The following is a 15,821-nucleotide window of genomic DNA, read 5'->3' as shown; positions in this document are numbered from 1 at the left end:
TAAGGACCCATGGGGAGATGTTGTCCGGTCCCATCGCCTTTGAGGTGTCAAGGTCACTCAAGAGCTTCTTCACCTCCTCCTCAGTTGTTTGTATGTCATCCAACACTTGTTGGTATATTCCCTCTTGATGTTCCCTTCTGTGCTGTCTTCCCACAGCCCTTCCTGTCTCTACTGTAAAAACTTCCTTAAATCTCCTGTTCAGCTCCTCACATACCTCCTGATCATTTCTTGTGAGTTCTCCACCTTCTGTCCTTAATCTGATCACCTGGTCTTTGACTGTTGTCTTCCTCCTGATGTGGCTATACAACAGTTTCGGGTCAGTCTTGATTCTCGATGCTATGTCATTTTCATACTGTCGTTGGGCCTCCCTCCTTACCTGTGCGTACTTAATCCTGGCTCTGCGACTGATCTTCCTATTTTCGTGTGTTCTCTGCCTTCTGTACTTTTTCCATTCTCTATTGCATTTTGTTTTTGCCTCCTTACACCGTCGGGTAAACCAGGGGCTCGTTCTGGTCTTCCAGTTGTTACTGTTGCCCTTGGGAATAAACCTTTCCACTGCCTCCTTGCATTTTGTTGTTACATATTCCATCATTTCATTTACTGGCTTTCCTGCCAGTTCTCTGTCCCACTGGACCTCCCGCAGGAAGTCCTTCAACCCTATGTAGTTCCCTCTTTTATAGTCAGGCTTTTCCCATTTAACTCCTGTTATTCTCTCCACTTGCATCTCTACTATGTATTCAAAGATCAGAACCACGTGGTCGCTAGCTCCTAGGGGACTCTCATACTTGGTGTCCTCAATGTCTGAGCTGCCCAGGGTGAACACAAGGTCCAATCTTGCTGGTTCATCCTCCCCTCTCACTCTGGAAGTGTCCTTAACATGTTGGTGCATGAGGTTTTCCAGCACCACGTCCAACATCTTGGCTCTCCATGTTTCGGGATCCCCATGTGGCTCCAGGTTATCCCAGTCAATCTCCCTGTGGTTGAAATCCCCCATAACCAGCAACTTTGCTCTGCTGGAGTGAGCTCTTCTTGCCACCTCAGCAAGTGTGTCCACCATTGCATTGTGTGTGTGTGTGTGTGTGTGTGTGTGTGTGTGTGTGTGTGTGTGTGTGTGTGTTTTACTGAATAGGTAAAATTGGCCAATTAGAAAAACTCGTTTAAAATTATGTCGTTTCTAAAATTTTCTCTTATACGTTTAAAGATATATTCTGTTTCATGTATGTTAGTGCAAAAATTTTATAATTTTGTACCAAAAGTACCTTAGAAAACTTACTGAACCTTATTATAACAAGTGCAATATAATTTAGCCTAATCCAACTAAATATATTTTAGATACGTTTACAATAATTTAATAGTGAAAAATAAAATTAAATATATTTTTTTTCGTTAGGTTCATAATGATTTTTTGAAATTGTTGCATAAATAAAGTTTCACTTGCCTTATTAGGCAAGACGAGCAGGTTTTACTTGTTGGGCACCACGTATATATATATATATATATATATATATATATATATATATATATATATATATATATATATATATATATATATATATATAACCAAGCTGCAAATGTTGATTTTTTCTGAATAATTAAGTATTTCTCCTAAAGATTATAACTGAAAAGAATATTGTGTATTAATATTAAATCTCTCGTTTACGAAAAAAAAATTATTTCTTTCAGCTCACGTTCCGTAATGATTCTTAAGTCTTTTGTAACCAGTTGGTAAATGCGGACTCATTACGTTCATGGGGGGAGGGGGCGCTAAATTCCTAGGGGGTCATACAGCCCCAGGAAAATTAACTTTGTGCTTCGCCTTTATACTAACAATGAAAGTTATTTTTATTGCAATAATTATAATGGGGATTAAATTATAATATACTCTTAGGGTATATTCCTTGAACTGTAGGTATTGGCAAGTGTACACATACACACACACACACGCACACACACACACACACACACACACACACACACACACACACACATACACACACAAACACACACACACACACACACACACATACACACCCACACACACACACACACACACACACACACACACACACACACACACACACACACACACACATACACACGCACACACACACAAACACACACACACAGCAATGAGGTTACCAGCAATGGGCTGGTAACCCCTTCTTCTGTATAAATTACTAAAAAGAAGAAAAAAAAATCTTTATTAAACTAGGATATCTGAATGCGCGTGGATGTAGTGCAGATGATAAGAAAGAAGTGATTGCAATGGTTATGAATGAATGAAACTAGAGAAAGTACAAAGGTTTGCGACAAGGTTAGTTCCAGAGCTAAGGGGAATGTCCTATGAAGAAAGATTAAGGGAAATCGGCCTGACGACACTGGAGGACAGGAGGGTCAGGGGAGACATGATAACGACATATAAAATACTGCGTGGAATAGACAAGGTGGACAAAGACAGGATGTTCCAGGGAGGGGACACAGAAACAAGAGGCCACAATTGGAAGTTGAAGACACAAATGAGTCAGAGAGATAGTAGGAAGTATTTCTTCAGTCATAGAGTTGTAAGGCAGTGGAATAGCCTAGAAAATGACGTAGTGGAGGCAGGAACCATACACAGTTTTAAGACGAGGTTTGATAAAGCTCATGGAGCGGGGAGAGAGAGGGCCTAGTAGCAACCGGTGAAGAGGCGGGGCCAGGAGCTAGGACTCGACCCCTGCAACCACAAATAGGTGAGTACAAATAGGTGAGTACACACACACACACACACACACACACACACACACACACACACACACACACACACACACACCCACACACACACACACACACACACACACACACACACACACACACTCACACACACGCACACACACACACACACACACACACACACACACACACACACACACACACACACACACACAAGCATACACACACACACACACACACACACACAAACACACACACACACACACACACACATACACACGCACACACACACACAAACACACACACACACACACACATACACCCACACATACACACACAAACACACACGCACACGCACACAAACACACACACACACAGCAATGAGGTTACCAGCAATGGGCTGGTAACCCCTTCTGTATAAATTACTAAAAAGAAGAAAAAAAAATCTTTATTAAACTAGGATATCTGAATGCGCGTGGATGTAGTGCAGATGATAAGAAAGAAGTGATTGCAATGGTTATGAATGAATGGTAGTTGGATGTCCTGACCCTAAGCGAAACAAAGCTGAAGGGGGTAGGGAAGTTTCAGTGGGGAGAAATAAATGGTATTAAGTCTGGAGTTTCTGATAGAGTTAGAGCTAAGGAAGAGGTAGGAATAATGTTAAAGGATCAGGTATGGAGTGAGAAAAGGGAATATAAATGTATAAATTTAATGATTATGTAAATTAAAGTAAGGGTCGGATTTGAAAAGTGGGTCATAATAAGTGTGTATACACCTGGAGAAGAGAGGAGTGTAGAGGAGAGAGAGAGAGAAAGAGAGAGAGATTTGGGGGGATGTTAAGCGAGTGTGTAGGAACTTTTGAGCCAAGTGAAGGAGTAATTGTGGTAGGGGACCTAAATGCTAAAGTAATAGAAGCATTTAGAGAGGGTATGGTAGGTAAGTTTGGGGTACCAGGTGTAAATGATAATGGGGAGCATTTGATTGAACTGTGTATAGAAAGGAGTTTAGTTATAGCATCACATATTTTAAGAAAAAAGATGATAAATAAGTATACGAGATATGATGTAGCGCGGATAATGGAAGCAAGTAAGAGAGGAGTGAAGGCTTATACATTAAAGGAGGAGGCAGTTAGGGTAAGATATAAACAACTGTTGGAGGACAGATGAGAATACAGGCATTGGGGTAGATGTATGGGGTACTTTTAAGAGTGTTAGATTGCTCAGCAGAAGTCTGTGGTTACAGGGAAGTGGGCGCGGGAGGGAAGAACAGTGACTGGTGGAATGATGATATAAGGAGAGTAGTAAAAGAGTATATGGAGAGAAAAAGAGATGTTGAGAGAGTGATGAAACAATGTAAAAAGAGAGCAAATGAGAAAGTGGGTGAGATGTTATCAAGAAATTTTGTTGAAAATAAGAAAAAGTTTTGGAGTGAGATTAATAAGTTGAAAAAGCCTAGGGAAAGAATGAATTTGTTAGTTAAAAATAGGAGAGGAGAGTTATTAAATGGAGAGTTAGAGGTATTGGGAAGACAGAGGGAATATTTTGAGGAACTGTTAAATGTTGATGAAGATAAGGAAGCTGTGATCTCGTGTATAGGGCAAGGAAGAACAACATCTTATAGGAGTGAGGAAGAACCAGTTGTGAGTATGGGGGAAATGCGTGGGGCAGTGAGTAGAATGAAAAGGGGTAAAGCAGCTGGGATTGATGGGATAAAGATAGAAATGTTAAAAGCAGGTGGGGATATAGTTTTGGAGTGGTTAGTGTTTTTATTTAATAAATGTATGGAGATTGGCAAAGAGCATGCATAGTTCCTTTGTATAAAGGCAAAGGGGACAAAAAAGAGTGTAAAATTATAAGGGAATATGTCTGTTGAGCATACCTGGTAGAGTGTATGGTAGAGTTATTATTAATAGAATTATAGAGTAAGATGGAGAGTAGGATAGCAGATGAACAAGGAGGCTTTAGGAAAGGTAGGGGGTGTGTAGACAAAGTGTTTGCAGTGAAACACATAGGTGAACAGTATTTGGATAAGAGTAAAGAGGTTTTTGTGGCATTTATGGATTTGGAAAAGGCATGTGATAGGGTGGCTAGGGGGCCATTGTGGCAGATGTTGCAAATGTATGGAATATGAGGTAGGTTATTGAAGGCAGTGAAAAGTTTTTACGAGTATAGTGAGACTCAGGTTAGAGTATGTAGGCGAGAGGGGGATTATTTCCCAGTAAAAGTAGGCCTTAGACAGGGATGTGTGATGTCACCGTGGTTGTTCAATGCATTTATAGATGGATTAGTAAGAGAAGTGAATGCTCGGGTGTTGGCAAAAAGTGTGGGGTTAAAAGGTAAAGAATCTAACACAAAGTGGTAGTTGTCACAGTTGCTCTTTGCTGATGACACTGTGCTTTTAGGAGATTCTGAAGAGAAGTTGCAGAGGTTGGTTGATGAATTTGGTAGGGTATGTAAAAGAAGGAAGTTAGAATTGAATATATGAAAGAGTAAGGTGATGAGCATAACAAAAAATGTAGGTAATGGAAGACTGGATATCAGATAGGATGGAGAGAGTATAGAGGAGGTGAATGTGTTCAGATATTTGGGATTCGATATGTCAGCAGATGGGTCTGTGAAGGATGAGGTGAATCATAGAACTGACGAGGGGAAATAGGTGAGTGGTGCACTGAGGAGTCTGTGGAGACAAACAACTTTATCCATGAATGCAAAGAGGGGAATGTATGAGAGTATAGTTATACCAACGTTCTTGTATGGGTGTGAGGCATGGGTTGTGAATGTTGCAACGAGGAGAAGGCTGGAGGCAGTGGAGATGTCATGTCTGAGAGCAATGTGTGGTGTGAATATAATGCAGAGAATCCGTAGTTTGGAGATTAGGAGGAGGTGTGGGATTACCAATAATATTATCCACAGGGGTGAGGAGGGGTTATTGAGATAGTTTGGACATGTAGATAGGAAGGGACAAAATGGAATGACTTCAAGAGTATACAAATCTGTATTGGAGGGAGGGTGGGGTAGAGGTCGGCCTAGGAAAGGTTGGAGGGACGGGGTAAAGGAGGTCTTGTGTGCGATGGGCTTGGACTTCCAGCAAGCATGCGTGAGAGTGTTAGACAAATGGAGACAAATGGTTTTTAATATTTGACATGCTGTTGGAGTGTGAGCAAAGTAACATTTATGCAAGGATTCAGGGAAACCGGCAGGCCGGACTTGAGTCCTGGAGATGAAAGTACAGTGCCTGCACTCTTAAGGATTAGTGTTAATGTTGCAGTTTTATAAATGTAGTATAGGCATGCTTCTGGCAAGACAGTGATGGCGTGAATGATGATGAAAGTTTTTCTTTTTCGGGCCACCCTGCCTTCTTGGGAAACGGCCGATGTGTTAATAAATTATATATATATATATATATATATATATATATATATATATATATATATATATATATATATATATATATATATATATATATATATATATATATATATATATATATATATATATATATATATATATATATATATATATATGCAAAACAACCACTCTGAAAGAATAGAGAAATTCCAAGCGCTTTCGTGACTACTCACATTGTCAATAGTCATAGTTCCTTGACAATGTAAGTAGTCACGAAAGCGCTTGGAATTTCTCAATTCTTTCAGAGTGGTTGTTTTGCATATTCTGAAATCACCTGTTTATTATGATCTTATTGCATATATATATATATATATATATATATATATATATATATATATATATATATATATATATATATATATATATATATATATATATATATATGTATATATATATATATATATATATATGTATATATATATATATATATATATATATATATATATATATATATATATATATATATATATATGTATATATATATATATATATATATATATATATATATATATATATATATATATATATATATATATATATATATATATATATATGTAAATATATATATATATATATATATATATATATATATATATATATATATATATATATATATATATATATATATATATGTATATATATATATATACATATATATATATATATATATATATATATATATATATATATATATATATATATATATATATATATATATATGAATGTATTATTTTTTTTATTTATTAATACATCGGCCGTTATTGCATCATTGCGCCCTACATCATATCTTGTATTCTTATCCTCTTTTTCTTATAATATGTGTTACCTATAACCAAACCCCTTTCTGTTCAAAGTTCAATCAAATTCTTTTCATTATCATTTACACCTGGCACCCCAAACTTACCTACCACACTCTCTTTAAGCTCTTCTTCTACTTTAGCATTTAGGTCCCCTTCCACAATTACTCTCTAACTTGGCTCAAAAGTTCTAACACAATTGCTTAACATCTCCCAAAACTTCTCTCTCTTCTCTACACTACTGTCTTCTCCAGGTGCATACACACTTATTAGGACCCACTTTTGGCATCCGACTCTTATTTTAATACACATAAAACTTGAATTTATACATTTACACTCCCTCTCTTCTCTCCATAACTGATCCTTCAACATTATTGCTACCCCTTCCTTTGCTCTAACTCCCTCAGATACTCCTGACTTAATCCCATTTATTTCTCCCCCCTGAAACTCCCCTACCCCCTTCAGCTTTGTTTCGCTTAGGGCCAGGACATCCAACTTCTTTTCATTCATAACATTAGCAATCCTTTCTTTCTCATCATCTGCACTACATCCACGCACATTCAAACATCACAATTTTATAAAGTTTGTCTTTTCCTTGTTTTAATAGTTTATACAGGAGAAGGGGCTACTAGCCCATTGTTCCCGACATTTAGTCGCCTCCTACGACACGCATAGCTTACGGTGGAAGAATTCTGTTCCACTTCTCCATGGAGATAAGCAGAAATGAACAAGAACAAGAACTAGAAACAAAATGGAAGAAAACCCAGAGAAAGTTAGTATATATATGCTTGTACATGCATGTGTAGTGTGACCTAAGTGTAAGTAGAAGTAGCAAGATGTATACTTGAAATCTTGCAGGTTTATGAGGCAGAAAAAGACTCCAGTAATCCTACCATCATGGAAAATAATTAAAAGCATGTATTTTACACTCATTGGTAGAACGGTAATACCTCTTATTATTATTATTATTATTATTATTATTATTATTATTATTATTATTATTATTATTATTTTATCCACATTTCCCTCACACAAAAGAGCTTTGTATGCTGTCTCCCACTCCCTAGGCACCTTCCTCCCTTTCATGCTCATATTGGACAAAAGAACTAACCATTACAAAACAATATCCCAGCTTGCATTAAGCATTTCTGCTCTAATTCCATCTTTCCCATCTGCTTTATTCCCTCTATTTCTATCCACTGCCTGACGCACCTTCCCTTTACTCACATCTCCTGCCATCTAATGGCTCATCTCTTTTATTTTTAAATGTTAAATCCATTTGTTCTCTAGCCTTTCTCAACTTACTGATCTCACTCCAAAATGTTTTCTTATTCTCAGCAAATTTGTTTTATAAAACCTCTCATCTCCCTTGTACACTCTATTTTACTCTTCACATGCTCATCTTTCCATATATCACTTCTACATTATAAAAATCTTTCATATGCCAGCTTATCTTTCTCACCACCCTCTTTCCCTCGTCATTCCACCAATCGCTCCTCTTCCCTTCCACAACTACCCTCCTCTACCCACAAACTTCTGCCGCACACTCTAACAATGCATTCTTAAATATACCGAATATCTCATCTAACCCCCTCTTCATCATTACCGTTTATCCTTTGTTCTTTTAGTAGTTTATAAAGGAGGTGTTCCTAGCCTCTTGTTCCCTGCATTTTAGTCGCCTTTTAAGACACGCATGGCTTACGGATGGAGAACTCTCACCCACTACCACATGGAGATGAAAGGGAACACTGTAAGAACAAGAACTATTAAGAGAATACAAGAAAACGCAGATGTTTGTATATACATATACATGCACAGCTGCATGTGTAGTTTGACCTAAGTGTAAGTAGAAGTAGCAAGATGTAGCTGTCATCTTAGGTGTTTATGAGACGGAAAGAGAAGACACCAGTAATCCTACCATCGTGTAAAACAATTACAGGTTTCCGTTTCATATTTATTAGGCAGGACGGTAGTACCTTCTTGTGTGGTTGCTGTCTACCAACCTACTACCACAGGACGGTAGTACCTTCTTGTGTGGTTGCTGTCTACCAACCTACTACCACAGGACGGTAGTACCTTCTTGTGTGGTTGCTGTCTACCAACCTACACCAGCCGTCACGTTTTGTTTTGAGAGCTTAAATTTATTTTGGGGACTAATTTTGGACATTAAACATTAACATGTTTTACTGAAGTTAAGAGTTTATATCGTAACAACGTTTAGTGTATTGAGGCTATTTTATAAATAAATTTTACTTCTGAAGATAATGTTAATTACGTCACGCGTATATAACGTACTGATGTTTACTCTGTTGTCCAGGAATAGGGTTAAGCTAATTCCCTCTTCTCCTCCATTGCAGGTGTATGCGTGTGTATGTGTGTGTTTGTGTGCGTGTGTGTGTGTGTGTGTGTGTGTGTGTGTTTGTCTCCTGGCCGCCCGCGTACTTCAAACACCCTCCAATCAACCCACAATTGCACTACCGCCCCTTCGATGCAACTAACCAGCCAGTCAACCTGCCTAGCAGCCCAGCCCTTCCCACCGTCTATCAAGCCTCAACACAGTGCCAAATGTAATACTGCCTCGTCTGTCCTAGAGTGAAGACCGTGAGTGCAATCTTAAGGGAGCGCAGCTTCAGTGTGCAACCTTAAGGGGGCAACCTTTGAATGAAACAAAATGAGAGTGCATTTGTAGAATACAGCTTAAGAATGTCCTCTGAAGTGCATCGTATAAGTGCAACCTCAGAGTGAATTCATGAATCGAAACCTACGGGTTCATCCTGTGAGTGAAAGAACTGACGCTCTTCTGAGTGCAAAAAACCGACGCTCCTGAGTTGTTTACATAAAACATTTTAAACTTCAGATTTACTGTAAAAGAAACTGAATCCAATTGACAAGTAACTTTAACTTGTTAGAAAGAACTTAAAGGGGAAAAAATAAAATAATTATATGTTAAATGTTGTGAAATCGTCTAATTGTGAAACAAACAAAAAAATAATAGAATTTTGATATTACTTGAAATATTACAGAGACACGATTTGTGTATTTTAAAAGCTGGTTAAAACTGAAGAGAGAAAAAGATTGTTTATATTTCGTTGTGAAATCTGTTTATCTTGATGTAGTTAATGACTAATCTGATTAATTAATTTGCTTCTTTTTTTGGTATATAAAGATAGTAAGAAAGGTTATCAAAGTGGAATATCGTGAGATTTTATGAGAAATTAACTCAAACGAAAGAGATCTGAAATGGCACACTTTTAAAATAGAAGAAGAAGAAGAAGAAGAAGAAGAAGAAGAAGAAGAAGAAGAAGAAGAAGAAGAAGAGAAGACAAGAAGATGTTGAATACAGAAAAAGAGAAAAGTGTGGTCAGGCTAAACATCACAAAGTTAACAGGAGTAAAATTCGTCACATCAGAAGCTATGAAGAGAATTCAACCTGACTCTCGAAGAAGTCAATATCACTCGAGTATATTAAAATAAAAAGAATAACTTTTATAGTTTTTAACCAGATAAAAAATAAATTGCTGTGATTTGGTAATGAGACCTTTTTTTATTTTTTTTTGATATCTCATAAAAATATATATATTTATATTACTTTAACAGACCGTCAGAAAAATGGTGAATGTTTTTGAATGGCAGTGCGAAGACGTGCTCAAAAATATATACGTACGAACAAGTCTATTGGTATGGTTTTATACAAATACAATTTCATATATGAAAAGCATATTGAGAAAGTGATGATGAGAAGCTAGAAGTTAGAAAACATGGAAACCAACACTTGATTTTGTAGATGTATAACTAACACTTTCAGCTCAGTTTGAAGCTTGTAAAAAAAAGTCATCAATTTGTGCAGTTTGTGAGAAGCATAAAGGTCAGTGGCGTGAAAATTTGTGAGACGAAAGAAAAGTAACAGTCGTATTGTCACCGGTTTATAATACATGTAAAAAAGAGTACATGAACATTAAACTCACGGAGAGTACATAAACATTAAGCTCACCGAGAGTACACAATCAGGAAATAATTCTTGACTATTAATTCAGTAAAAAAAAACGGAACGACATAAACATAGCCTGCGTGAAAGGGTTATAAAAAACGGTATTACAAAGTGATGTTGCAAGTTGATGTAACATTGATGTGTGTCCCTCCTCTCACCCTCTCCCTCTCCTCCCCCCCCCTCCCTCCCAAAAACAATATAGAAAAATCTATTTAACATATGTGATATTGGGAAAGAGAGGTTCTCAGTGTGAGTGACGTACATAAGAATAACCCTCTCAGTTAAAACATTATACGATGACGGGAAAAATGAAAAATAACGAAATAGCGGAAGGATACTGTCACCATTGCTGGAGGTTTGCATAGGGGCATGAATTACTGTTACTGCGAAGCTCTGCTGTGACCAACGCAGAGGCAAAAAATTTGTTTGAGTTATTACGAGAGTTCAGTGTACTTTAGAAAGTGTGATAGCACTCGGTAACCGATAACAGCAGTGGCAGCAGCAATGGCAGGGATATCATCAACAGCGGGAGCAGAAACAGTGACAGCAGCAGAAGCAACGGTGACAACAACAGTTTGTGAATCATTACACGAAGTAGCAGCAACAGCAACAGCAGTTGCTACATCACCAGAGTCATCACAAGCAGCATCACCAGGTGCACTAACAGCATCATAGCAGCAGCAGCATTATCAACGGCTGCGCTGCCATGACCAAAAAATAGCAGCAGCATGAGTAGCAGCAACAGCAGCAACAGCAGCAGCAATAGCAGCAGAGTGGCTAAAACTATTGCAGAGTATAATGATGCTGATAGCCTGCAGCCCCTTTCATCTGCAGCCGGTGTGAGTGTGTTTATCTTGGGTGTGTGCGACAGTGAGGCCACGCGGACGGTCCCAGGCCACATGGACGGTTCCAGGCTACACGAACCCTACCACCCACCGCACTCAAGGTTCGTTATCGATTCCACCATCCGCCGCTTGAGGAGCTTATGAATACGTACGTAATTAAGAGTAATGAACAGTTTACGCTGGCAGTGTTGCTCAGCTTAGTCAGAGAGAGAGAGAGAGAGAGAGAGAGAGAGAGAGAGAGAGAGAGAGAGAGAGAGAGAACGGCAGTTCTTGCTCCTACGCCGCTTCCTGCCATGATGCAGTGTGTTCCGCTGCTACAGCAGCTGCAGCAGTATGAAGGACAACGGTACAGCAGCAAAAAAGCAGCAGGAAAGGTAGCAATAGCAAGCCACTGTTCCTTGGCCTTCTGAGAGCGGTCATCGTTGAATTCCGTGTCTCGTGTCAACACGGGTGTCCAGACCATGCAATCCTGGAGATATTTTTTACCTCGCCCAGCCCATGCCCACGCCCACGCTCACGCCCACACCTGTTCTCGCCCACTCATTCGCTCGTCCTCGTCCAGCGTCCTTGAGCACAGCGCCATCATAGGACCCGCTACCCCAAAATCCCGAGTCTCTTCCTTCCATGACCTGGTCCCACCCCTTTCAAGACTCGGTTCTTATTTTCTAGATCCAGCCCCGCCCATCCAAGACCCTTGTTCGACCCCCTCAAGAACTATTGCTGCAAGACTCACCCCTCCAAAACCCACTCCTCCAACACCCTTTCCTTTAAGACCCACTCCTCCACCACCCTTTCCTTTAAGATCCACTCCTCCACCACCCTTTCCTTTAAGACCCACTCCTCCAAGACCCACCTCCACCCTTTGAAGCTAACACTTCCCCCTACTAGCGTCTTAATTCATCCTCTTTCCCTCTTGTCTCCCTGATTTCTCCTCTCTCCTCCCTCTTCCCTCCCTTCCATCTTCTCCCATCCTCTTCCTCCACACCATGTCATCCACGGTACTGTACATAAGAGAGAATTTGAGTACTTCTTCTTTGCATTTATTTTGGCCAGTTTAGACCAATGATGGACTGATTTGTGCTCAGTGAGCACCTGTCAGAGCCTGTTTTTCCCTCACGACCCTCAACCTCTCCTAATGACCCTTCACGACCTCCTGTTGCCTCCCTCACATCACTCCCTGCCCCTTCACGACCCTGCCTCTCTCCCACGATCCCCTGGTTTTACGACACCCCATCGCTATCAAAATGTTCCCTCTGATCCCTCCCATAACCCCTTTTCCTCTTACATCCTCGTATTTCTTCCCATCACCGCTGTTTCCCTTTGCTTTTTTCCTCACATTCTCTCCCCTCTCAGTCCCTCAAGCCTTATACCCCTCCCATTCTCACTACCGGCTTCCTTCCCTCCTTCTACTCTCTGTTGTCTTCATTCCTTCTCCTCTCCTCTCCCCTTCCCCTCCTCCTTCTCCTCTCTCACATCTTCCTCCACGTCCCTTCTACGTTGTGAAGAAAGTGAGAACAATGTTAAATGTACCTCAAGAATTATCATTAAATGTAGTTTTTTATGGAATGTTATCTGCACCGTACTAGCTTCTTTATTTATGCAAGATATTTTTGTGGGATGTCGGAGTGACGCTCTTTGGTTTACTGCACAGTGCCGTCACCAGATTACTGCAGTCAGATCTCCGAGTTATCGTCGGGTGATACTGCCGTGTCATTCAAAGGTGACGTCAAGAGCTCATTTCTTTTTTTATGTCATTACTAGGTTATGATGCGATAAAGACACTAGGTAACTGTCGGGTGACATCATGCTCTGATTGTAAAGTTGTGCAGTTAGGATGCATTAAGTAATATCATGAGGGTCAATGAAGGAGACCTCAAACAAGATAATGTAAGTGATGTCACAAGTCAATGGATGGTTCTTCAAACCGGAGATTGTAAGTGCTGTTATTGGTCAATGCATTGTCTGTTGAACATCATATTGTAAGTGATGTCACAGGCCAATGCATTGTCTTTTGAACAGGATATTGTAAGTGATGTCACTTTATCAATGTGGATAATGTATTTTATGACACATCACAGGTCACCATGTACTGCACTGTGAACAGATTACTGCATTTTGGTTCCAACAGGTCAGTGTATTTTAAAATTCGAGTGAGATATGTATATTCCATCCTCCATCACAGACCCTTTTCAGCAGATTTGCTGAACATTAGTCTCCGAAAGAGACCGAAATAAAAAAAAACTCCTCTGTTTCACGTGTATTTTCATCTTCTTTTTCAAGATATTTCTCACTTTCCACTGATCAATATTCTTGACGGTCTAGCTTAAGTGTGGTACTGAAGGTAAGATACTGGGAGTGGGATGTAGGTTAATACACTGGAAGATTTCGTGGTGTTAAGAAGTCAGTTTATGGTATATCAAGAAAAGGGCAATGTTAATGGTGTCATCAGATGATTACTGAGTGGTATTATCAGGTCATTACTAAATGGTATTACTGGTTCATAAATAAGTGGTGTTACAGTTCTTGGCTAAGTGATGTTATTTTTTTTCTGGCTAAGTGATGTTACAGTCCATGGCTAAGTGGTGTTACACTTCATGAGTAAGTGGCGTTACACTTCATGGCTAAATGATGTTACCAGTTCACGACTAAGTGGTGTTACAGGTCACGCTAAGTGGTGTTACCAGTTCACGACTAAGTGGTGTTACAGGTCATGACTAATTGGTGTTACAGGTCATGACTAAGTGGTGTTATAGGTCAAGACTAATGTGTTACCAGTTCACGATTAAGTGGTGTTACAGGTCACGACTAAGTGGTGTTGCAGGTCATGACTGAGTGGTGTTACAGGTCATGGCTAAGTAGTGCTACCAGTTCACGACTAAGTGGTGTTACAGGTCATGACTAAGTTATGTTACAGGTCATGACTAAGTGGTGTTACAGGTCATGGCTAAGTAGTGCTACCAGTTCACGACTAAGTGGTGTTACAGGTCATGACTAAGTTATGTTACAGGTCATGACTAAGTGGTGTTACAGATCATGACTGTGTTACCAGTTCACGACTAAGTGGTGTTACAGATCATGACTGTGTTACCAGTTCACGACTAAGTGGTGTTACAGGTCACGCTAAGTGGTGTTACCAGTTCACGACTAAGTGGTGTTACAGGTCATGACTAATTGGTGTTACAGGTCATGACTAAGTGGTGTTATAGGTCAAGACTAATGTGTTACCAGTTCACGATTAAGTGGTGTTACAGGTCACGACTAAGTGGTGTTGCAGGTCATGACTGAGTGGTGTTACAGGTCATGGCTAAGTAGTGCTACCAGTTCACGACTAAGTGGTGTTACAGGTCATGACTAAGTTATGTTACAGGTCATGACTAAGTGGTGTTACAGGTCATGGCTAAGTAGTGCTACCAGTTCACGACTAAGTGGTGTTACAGGTCATGACTAAGTTATGGTACAGGTCATGACTAAGTGGTGTTACAGATCATGACTGTGTTACCAGTTCACGACTAAGTGGTGTTACAGGTTCATTACTAATACCAAACAGTCCTTGTTATATCCTCAGCATATTGTGTAGTAGTTGTGACATCACTGTGTCATGATAGTGACATCACATAGCCAAATTTGTGGTGGATGAGAAATCTCATCTCTGTGGTGATTTCTGACAGCAATCACCATGTGGTGACTGTGGCGTCATTCTGTGGTGACTGTGACGTCACTCAGTCACCGTGGCAGTGACGTCACGTCTGTACTTGTCACCTACAAAGTTCTTTTATTTTAACAATAACAACAAAAACAAGAACAAATTAACTGCAGAGATTCAGCGACACTCATAAAAAAATTATATAAAAAAAAATAAAACATCTATCATGATCGGTTTTATTTCATTTATTAAACCTCGACTTTTTTGGTGTGTGTAGTAGTAACCAATTATCAAAGGTATTTGTCGATAGACACCTGCCTTTTTTAGAAAGAGAGAGAGAGAGAGAGAGAGAGAAGGTATATGTTTGTATGTGTAATAGATGTGAGATGACAGGGACGAGAGCTAGAGCCTGGGGTGTTGGTCATGTCAAGG

The 15,821-nt window shown here is 39.5% G+C and overlaps 1 protein-coding gene across 1 annotated transcript in view; it reads left to right on the top strand.

Annotated features, from left to right (window-relative positions):
• Positions 1 to 15,607, top strand: part of LOC128685497 (cell adhesion molecule 2-like) — a gene marked incomplete at its 5' end in the record, with an annotated part of 292,428 nt that extends 276,821 nt beyond the window's left edge. The window contains one exon of the mRNA XM_070082735.1: positions 9,271 to 15,607. The remainder of the gene's footprint in view (positions 1 to 9,270) is intronic.
• Positions 15,608 to 15,821: the final 214 nt, after the last annotated feature.

This window comes from Cherax quadricarinatus, chromosome 8 (genome assembly GCF_038502225.1).
Source record: "Cherax quadricarinatus isolate ZL_2023a chromosome 8, ASM3850222v1, whole genome shotgun sequence".
Lineage (NCBI taxonomy): Eukaryota > Metazoa > Arthropoda > Malacostraca > Decapoda > Parastacidae > Cherax > Cherax quadricarinatus.
Note: the sequence above shows the minus strand (reverse complement) of the source record. Positions and strands in the feature narration are given on the sequence as shown.